Here is a 10075-nt window from a genome sequence, read left to right on the forward strand (position 1 = left end):
CGGCGAGCGGGGGGTTTGGGAAAACCTGTGGGTCTCTCCCCTGCGCGCCCTCGTGAGGGTCTGGCCCCTTTAGTCCTCCTCCCCCTCGAATGCTCCTGGCACCCACTCGCCCGTGACCGAATAAACGCGGCCGAGCCGGTGCTGACGCCGGGGCTGGTTGCTTCGTAAATAAATTTCTAATTTCTGCTCGGGGTCCGTCCACCTTAGGTCCTGGCTGCGCGCACTGCAGGCCCACCACTCAGCCCGGTGCCCTGCGGGGGCGTCCGCGCTTAGAATTCGGTCCACACGCAGCCAGATCTCGGGTGGGAGGAGCGGTGCGAGATTAATTTACGTGGAATAATAGGATTTAATACAAGGCCTGGGAGGTGAGACCTTCTCCACTAACCTGCACGTAGCCAGGCAGGAGACAGTACTCCCTGAGGCAGGAGGGGTCCCGGAGGCACCCACCTAGAAGAGGCACGGTCCACCCCCCCCCCCACTCCACCCCCATTCCTGGTTCCTAATATGCCCCAGGATGGAGCTCCGTCCTGTGGAGACCAGGGGTTTCAAACTGCAACCTGCACCCCTAAGTCAGTCCCAGAACCAATGTAGTGGCTCCCTCTCAACATTAAAAAAAAAGAAATAGACACAACAGAGCGTATCAAACTGCAAAGATCATAAAAAGGATAAGTAAGGCCCTGGTCGGTTTGGCTCAGTGGAGAGCGCGTTGACTTGCGGACCAAAGGGTCCCGGGTTCGATTCCAGTCAAGGGAACATACCAGGCTCTCCCCGGAAGCAACCAATCGATGCGTTTCTCTCACATTGATATTTCTTTCCCTCTCTCATCCACTCTCCCTAAAAAATTAATGGAAAATATCCTCGGGTGAGGATTAACAACAAAAAAAGAAAAGGAGAAGCCCTGACGGGTTTGGCTCAGTGGATAGAGCCTCGGCCTGCGGACTGAAGGGTCCCGGGTTCGATTCCGGTCAAGGGCATGTGCCTTGGTTGCGGGCACATCCCCAGTGGGAGGTGTGCAGGAGGCAGCTGATCCATGTTTCTCTCTCATCGATGTTTCTGATTCTCTATCCCTCTCCCTTCCTCTCTGTAGAAAATCAATAAAATAAAAAAAGAAAAGGAGAAGTAAGCTTTGGGAAACGGTTCAACTTTTCCTACGAGCGCACAGGACCACAGTCAGATGTAATTCTTCCTGTAGTTCCACTTGAAAGTAGTTCCCAAACCCCCGCTCCTCATTTCCATGGCAGTGGGAACGGCGGCCCCAGGAATGAGCTACCATCCTGGGAAAGTTCCTCTTCATCCCCGGCCAAAACGAGCTTCCTCAGAGCCAACACCTTTTGCTCTCACCCCACCCCCAGGGCCTGCCGCATCCTGGGCCACAGGGTGGCTGTCGGAGTGGGCGCAGCACTCACATGGTCCCTGCTGTCCTCTCTTGCGGCCAAGCTTCCCCATGTGCCATGATTTCTGCATCTCCACCATCCCGACACCCATCTATGGGCAAGGACCAGGCGACAGGGGCTCCCAAGAAAAAAGCAACAAAAAAGAAAAAGAAAAAAAACACCACACACAAAAATAAAAAAGAAAGGGTCTCGCCCAGCCGGCGTGGCTCAGTGGTTGAGAGTTGACCTATGAACCAGGAGGTCACAGTTCGATTCCCGGTCAAGGGCACATCCCCTCGATCCCCAGTGTGGGGCGTGCGGGAGGCAGCTGATCAATGATTCTCTCTCATCATTGATGTTTCGATCCCTCTCTCCCTCTCTCTTCCTCACTGGAATCAATAAAAATATATTTAAAAGGAAAAAAAAAGAAGAAAAAATAAGGAGCTCTCAGCACTGGACACAGAGTTGCACAAGTGATGTGGGCAGCACCAAGCACCCCACTTCTAGCCTAGCCAGGCCTTGGACACCACCTTTATCAGTGTCATCCATCCACCTTCAGCCAATGATGTCCAAGCCTCCAGCTCCACCCCAGAACTACGCACAGCTCTCTGCTAGAACCTTTGCCCTGGCTACTCTCTCTGCCTGGAGCCTTCTCTCCCAATAGCCACCAGGTTGGGTCCCTTCCTCCAAGTCTTTGCTCAAATATATCCTTTTTTAAAAAAATATATTTTATTGATTTTTTACAGAGAGGAGGGAAGAGGGATAGAGAGTTAGAAACATCGGTGAGAGAGAAACATCGACCAGCTGCCTCCTGCACGCCCCCCACTGGGGATGTGCCCGCAACCAAGGTACATGCCCTTGACCGGAATCGAACCTGGGACCCTTGAGTCTGCAGGCTGACGCTCTATCCACTAAGCCAAACCGATTAGGGCCTTTTTTTTTTTTTTTTTAATGCTAGGGCATCTATTATTGTTTTTTTTTTGTTTAATTTTTTAAATTGATTTAAAAGAGGGAGAGAGAGATAGAAACATCAATGATGAGAGAGAATCATTGATCGGCTGCCTCCTGCACGCCCCCTACTGGGGACTGAGCCTGCAACCCAGGCATGTGCCCTGACTGGGAATCGAACAGTGACCTCCTGGTTCATAGGTTGACACTCAACCACTGAGCCACGCGGGCCGGGCAAAGATCGCCTTCTTGAAGAATTCGCACTTCCCCCAATATTCCCCTTACCCTGAGGTTTTTTCTTTCTTTCAAGGTACTCATCACCTAATAACATACTATCTGATTTGCTTATTTGTTGTGGTTTTTCTTTATTGTCGGGACGCCCCACCTGCCCCTCCATCCCCAAGATATTGACCGAGAAGGGCAGGGATTTTTGCTTCTCTGCTTGTTACTAATCCCAAGCCTCCAAAACAGTGCCTGGTATGTAATAGGCCCTCAAGGAGTACTGGCTGAATAAATGAATGAATGAATGAATGAATGAATAGATGGATGGATGGATGCAATCTAAGGATCATGGAATGCTGCTGGCACACGTCAACCAACATAGGTATATCACCTTTGGTCCAATAAAGAGTTCCTCCCAAACATGAAATTATGCAATGTCTTTCTTCAGCCAAAACACAGCACTTCCTACTGACCTCTTTTAAATCTATTGGTCCTGGTCCAGATTTCATCCTATGGAGGTCATTCTGAATATCTACTCTATTATGATACATTTTGCTTCCCTCCCAGTTTTGAGACACCTTTAAACGTGATAAGCATTTGTATGCCTTTATTCAAGTCATTGATAAGAATATTGGGCGAGCCCTAACTAGTTTGGCTCACGGCGTCGTCCTGCGGACTGAAGGGTCCCGGGTTTGATTCCCATCAAGGGCACATACCTGGGTTGCAGGCTCCTCCCTGGGCGGGGCTCATGCAGAAGGCAACCAATCGATGTGTTTCTCTCACATCAATATTTCTCACTGTCTTTTCCTCTCTCTTCCACTCTCTAAAAATCAATGGAAAAATATCCTCAGGTGAGGATATATATATAGTCGCACACCTAGCACCCAGTTCTTGGTTTCTAAATATCTATCTCCAATAAAAGGTACCAGGACTGTGGGGAAATGAAAGAGAAAGTAAAAGGTGAGCCCCGGATATTTTGTTTGGCCAGAAAGCAAGGAATTGGTTAAAGATTAATGGGATCATGTCAAAAGGACAAATGGGGCCAGCCTGGTGACCAAACTTGACAATAAGGAAATAATGGATTCTAGTGCATGAAATGAAAAACAACCCATCCGTCCACGGTGACATTCAGAGAAACACAGAGGAAGAGAAGGGACAGAAAGGAAGCTTTCTTGCACAGAAATATGCCGGCTGGTAAATGTAGAAGAAGTGATAGAATTGGAAAATCTAGATTCAAGCAAGGATCATCACTGGATGCTCAGCCACTGGGTGGAAGGTTGTTAGGAAACTATGTAAGAACAAGGTCTCAAAGTCTGTCCCCGCAGGTGACTCAGTAATTTCCACAGAGAAACTGTATCTCTAAGGGAGGGCTTTGGCTCTCACTATCTTAACCAAGCAGTTGAAATCGGCATCACCAGACCCTTGCCAGGTAGCTCCGTTGGCTAGAGCATCGTCAGATATGACAAGGTTTCAGGTTCCAGCCCAGTGAGGGCACATACAAGACTCAACCAATGAATGCATAAGGGAGTGGAACAACCAGTCAATGTTTCTCTCTCTCTCTCTCTCCCCGCCACCCCTAAAAATCAATTAGAAAAGAAAGTAGCTCCCTAGCCAGCTTGGCTCAGTGGATAGAACGTCAGCCTACCGACTGAAGGGTCCCAGGTTCGATTCTGGCTAAGGGCACATACCTGGGTTGCGGGCTCCATCCCCAGTGGGGGGTGTGCAGGAGGCAGCCGATCCATGATTCTCTCACATCATGGATGTTTCTATCTCTCTCTCCTTCTCCCTTCCTCTCTGAAATCAATAAATATATTTTAAAAAAAGAGTCCCATAGCATCACCAGTATGGGACTTCCTGACATCATTTACATCCTGATGGGATACAGTAAGAAATACACAACACAGTCAATCCTGGTAGCGTGCTCGGCAAAAGCATTTAACCCAGATCTATTCCTGAGGACGCGGTCAGATGCACCCAGCGCTCTACAGACAAGGGACCTGCACCCTCCAAAAACATCCCTGTGATGAAAGGCAAAAATAAATAAATATATATATAAATAAAGGCAGGGGGAGCGGTTTTAGGTCAAGAAACTCAAAAGAGCTGATAATCAAATGCAACCTGTGAACCCTGATTGAATCCCTGGGGGGAAAGCTATAGGGCAGTGATGGCGAACCTATGACACGCGTGTCAGAGGTGACACTCGAACTCATTTTTTTGGTTGATTTTTCTTTGTTAAATGGCATTTAAATATATAAAATAAATATCAAAAATAGAAGTCTTTGTTTTACTATGGTTGCAAATATCAAAAAATTTCTATACGTGACACGGCACCAGAGTTAAGTTAGGGTTTTTCAAAATGCTGGCACGCCGAGCTCAAAAGGTTCGCCATCACTGCTCTAGGGCAATTGGGGAAGTTTTCGGGTGCACTGCACACGGGCGGACGTGGTGGCGTTACGGTGCACGTCTGCGGCACGGTCATGGTATGACGGTTGTGGGAAAATGTCCCTGCCCTCCCAAGATGCCTGCTGAGGTTCATGTCTTAGAGGTGAAGTGTCACAATGTTTGCCACTAACTTCCAAAATGATTCAGCAAAAACGTGTGTGTGTGTGTGTGTGTGTGTGTGTGTGTGTGTTGGAAAGAGTATGAGTTGGTCTGTGGCCACGTTTTAACAACTGCTTAATATAGAAAAGCTACAGGTATTTTGTAAATGACCCACAGCTGTGCCCCCCCAGCATGGCAGCCCCCACCCGTGCCCTCTGCTGCCTTCCCTTCCTGTGCCAACTTGTCCTCCCCAAGCTGGAAAAAACAACTGGTGATACAGGGCCGCAAACAGAGCCCGATGCCACAGGAGACTCTGTCAGGCTTAAACCTGACCAACATCCTTTGCAGGTGGCACAGCTAGCAAGGTGGCCTCCTCCCTGCATGATTTGGCCCGTTTCTCCATATGATCCATAGAATCTTATGGGAGAAATTGCAAGAGATGCTGTTGAAATCAGGAAAATGGCTGCACACTTCCTTCTTCTACCTTCTTTTTTTTAAAAAAAATATATTTTTATTGATTTCAGAGAGGAAGGGAGAGAGAGAAACATCCATATTGAGAGAGAATCATGGATCGGCTGCCTCCTGCACACCCCCCCACTGGGGATCGAGCCTGCAACCCGGGCATGTGCCCTTGACCCTTCAGTCCGCAGGCTGACGCTCTATCCACTGAGCCAAACAGGCTAGGGCTGGCTGCAGCATTTCCTTCTTCTACATTCTGCTTACGGCTCTCACCTAGGCACTAGAGCCTGAATCCCAGCAGCACGTACCTCCTTAAAGGCAAGGCTAGTCTGCCTTAGTGTCTTAGCAACAGCTGGGTTGTGTGACTGCTGTGCATATCCCTAAGGAGGGGAGGCAGGGGAAGATGTGGCCTCGCTGGTGGTTAATTACATCCCACTCATGGCTGCTCAGATGCTCTAGGAGTCCAGTATGTCCTTTAAAAATTTTTAAATATATATATTTTTATTGATTTCAGAGAGGAAGGGAGAAAGAGAGAGATAGAGAGAGAAACATCAATGATGAGAGAGAACCATTGACCAGCTGCCTCCTGCATGCCCCACACCGGGGATCAAGCCTGCAACCCGGGTATGTGCCCTGACCGGGAATCGAACCGTGACCTCCTGGTTCATAGGTCGACACTCACTCACTCACCCACACCGGCCGGGTCCAAGTATGTCTTATGCCAAGTGGGTGGCAAGCCCCTTGAGGACAGTGACGGGTCTTCCGTCTTCGAAAGCCCCGCTGCCAAGCACAGCACTTGGACCAAATGAGGGACCCAGCGGTAGGCCTGGAGCGGAGCCCCACTGTGCGCCCCCATCACGGCGGCCTCGGCCTCTGTGAGCTCTGCTGTCTTCCCTTCCTGTGCCAACTGGCCCTCCCCAAGCTGGGAAAAAACAGGAGGATGGCTGACAGAAAAAGAACACCCTCATTCGAGCTGACTTCCTGTGGGCCAGCGTGGTTCCCAAGCCAACGCCGCGTCTCCTGTTCCCCTTTGCCCCTCTTGGACGTGGGCAAGTCTTTCTCAGCCAGGACGTCCGTGATGTGTATAAAGAGCTCAAGGGACGGCTTGGAGAGAGAGGACAGAAAGAGATGAAGAGAAACGCAGTGTTGCCTCTGTGCCCCCCCGCCCCCCGGACGGCAAGATGAAGTTGTCATCAAGCCTGGGCCTCCTGCTCCATCCACACTCACGCAGCCTCGCCGTCCTCCCCAGCCTCACCTTCTCCCGTCTCTCCCAGGTACACAGACACACATGTAAGGACTAAACTGCGAGCACAAGAGGTCAAAGGTGCATAGGGATACATACGAAGAGGCCAAACCAAGCTTGCCTCTGGTGGGAGATGCCAGACCAGGGGGCTGACGCCTCGCTGGCAGACAAGGAAACCTGAGGGACGGTGAGAATATTCTATCCCTTGGTCTGGGTATTGGTTTCCCAAGTGTGTACCATGTTAAATGCTTCGAGCTGTATGCTTCAGTGTGTCCATTTCCCTGTATGTGAATGTATGCCTCATACCTGTTATCATAGAAAAAAATTAAAAAAGCAAAAAGGTAAAAAAATAAATAAATAAACAAATACCTCACCTATAGGATCAGGTGGAAGAAAATAAAAAATGAGATGAGCCATAGAAGAGGGAGAGAGGAAGAGGCATACGAAAGGCTACAAGGGAAAGAGAAAATGAAAGGGAATCAAGGGAAAATGAAAGGGTTAAAAATATAGGGCGCTCCCGGGCCGGCTGGCGTGGTTCAGTGGTTGAGCATCGACCTATGAACCAGGAGGTGACGGTTAGATTCCTGGTCGGGGCACATGCCCAGGTTGTGAGCTTGACCCCTAGTGGGGGGCGTGCAGGAGGCAGCTGATCCATGATTCTCTCTCATCATTGATGTTTCTCTCCCTCTCTCTCCCTCTCCCTTCCTCTCCGAAATCTAATGAACACCTGCCCGCTGCCTCGCTTAACCTGCTGAGCACAAAGGAAAGAGCCGTGAATACAGGCACCGGGCAAGGGCTGGCCGTGGGATGGTCAGTCTCTAGGCCATAGTCAGCCTTGCCAGCAATCAATACTCACTAACCCTCTACAGGGACAGCCTCTGCCCAGGTGGAGGCCAGCCACGTGCTTGGGCACGGATGGCCCCTGCCAGGTGGTCCCCGGCCAGGCCTGCTGCCCTCATTCCCACCCAGGGAAGCTGGCTCTACAGCTCCCGCAGTTCTGCCCTGAAAGTCAATGCCTTGTTTGCTGGCCGTGGGGGAGGGGCCTCCTGCCCAGCCCAGTGGAGCTTGAACCCAAAGGTCCCACCCACACCCCTCCTGAGGCAGCGCCCCTCCCCGTCCCGGGTTCTGGTTGGCAGACTCGCACTGGCTTGGGCCCAGCCCCCCAGGGCCTTGGCCCCCTGCCTGCCAGGGTCCCCTCAGAGCCTGCGCCCTCGGCTTCAGCCAACCTGCAGCTGCAGCTCCCCGCCCTGCCCTGGCTGGTGCCTCCTCCCCAGGGGCTGGGCAGCAGCTCAGCTGAAGCATCGGTACATGTTGATAAGGAAGCTGGCACTCCCTGTGTGTGCTTTCAAATCAGCCAATGGCTTCTAGATCCTGGTGGCTGGCTGCCTCCCTGGGGCAGTGCCCTCTGCAGCAAGAGGGCATTCCCAGGCCAGCACCAGCACGGCCTCACGCCTCACTGGCAGCTGCTCACCGGGTCTGCCAATGCGCGTACATGGCCTCATCTCTGTCCCCCAAACCGTATGGAACCGCATGACTCCCCTGCACGGGTCCCCGTGTTTCCTGCTCTGGGAAGTGGTAGAATCCAGGGCTCAGGCACCCCGGTTCTTCCATCAGAGGGAGACGCTCAAGCCCTAGCCAGTTTGGCTCAGTGGATAGAGCGTCAGCTGCGGACTGAAGGGTCCTGGGTTCGATTCTGGTCAAAGGCACATGCCCGGGTTGCAGGCTTGATTCCCAGTGGGGGGCGTGCAGGAGGCAGCCCATCAATGATCCTCTCTCATCATGGATATTTCTCTCTCTCTCTTTCCCTTCCTCTCTGAAATCAATAAAAATATATTTTAAAAAAAGGAGAAGCTCAGCACCAGCGGTACTTTGTGGACTGGGAGCAAAAGCCACACACTGTCTGAACCGCAGCTTCCTCAAATGGAGGTGGGAACGCCACGGGCCGTCAGGAGAGCCGCTATGAGTGCACGGAAGGGGTTGGCATGTGGCGGATGCCCCGTGGACGGAGCCACACTATCAGGTGACCAGTTCCCCTCGCCCATCCGAGCTGCCTCCGCCCCCATCACTTCGGTGCCCAACCCCGAGGACCCCTTCTGGGTCCAGCTGCCTCCTGCCACCCTCGTGCTGAGGCGGCAACTCTCCCCGGGAGATGAACCAGCCCGCCCAGCTCAGGCCCGGGTGCGCCTGCCGCGGGCCTGTTGGGGCCTGAGCCGGCCACTCCCTGGGAGGGGATCCCCCGCCCCACGGGGCTGTGGTGCAACCAGCAGGGCTCAACCTGTCCTTGCCCTGACAGGGTACAACACGCAGTCGCCCCTGCCACTCCCCTGCCCCCAACGCAAGTTCAGGAAGGGCTCCAGCCTGTGGCCTCAAGCCGGCTGCTCACCTGGGGGCCTGCAGAGCCTGGGCCGCTGGCCGGGCTGATGTTTGGCACCTGCCACCCTGAAGGGGCAACAGTCACTGCTTAGTGACTCTCTTTCCCCTGAGACCACCACGAATTCACAGGCGGGAGGTAGGTGCTCCAGGCCAGGTGAGGGTGGGGGCAGGAGTGTAAGGGTCTAGGAGAGAGATTTAGCTTCCAGTCTGGCTTATCAGACCTGAGGCCCCTCCATTCCTAGGATCCCGAGAAATCAGGCATCAATGCCCTCACCATCTTCCCACCCAGTTCTTCCTCCTTAAGTCCCTCTCTGAGCCCCAGGCCCTGGCCAGGGAGGGCCCTTCCTCCATGCTGCTTGCTGCCTCAGTTCCCTCATCACAGCCCATAACGGTCCAGCAGAGCAGAGGCCCCTGAACCCTTGGGGTGGACTTTGGGGAGCTGTGAACTGAACCCCAAGAGTGAAACGCTGTTTAGTGAGAGGGATCATAGCGTTCATCTGATTTCAAAAAGATCATTGCCACCCTAACCGGTTTGGCTCAGTGGATAGAGCGTCGGCCTGCGGACTCAAGGGTCCCAGGTTCGATTCTGGTCAAGGGCATGTACCTTGGTTTCGGGCACATCCCCAGTAGGGAGTGTGCAGGAGGCAGCTGATTGATGTTTCTCTCTCATCAATGTTTCTAACTCTCTATCCCTCTCCCTTCCTCTCTGTAAAAAATCAATAAAATATATTTTAAAAACAAAACAACAACAAAAAACAAAACAAAAAGATCATTGCCTCCTCTTCCCCCCCCCCCAAAAAAAGGTGAAAACCCATTTCTTTGAGATGTGCTAATCTGCAGACTCAGGGCACTTTCAAAATGAGCCTTTATCAGGTCAAAAGGAATTATTCCTCCTTTGGGGGGAGTTATACAACCT

This window comes from Myotis brandtii, unplaced genomic scaffold (genome assembly GCF_000412655.1).
Source record: "Myotis brandtii unplaced genomic scaffold, ASM41265v1 scaffold561, whole genome shotgun sequence".
Taxonomy (NCBI): domain Eukaryota; kingdom Metazoa; phylum Chordata; class Mammalia; order Chiroptera; family Vespertilionidae; genus Myotis; species Myotis brandtii.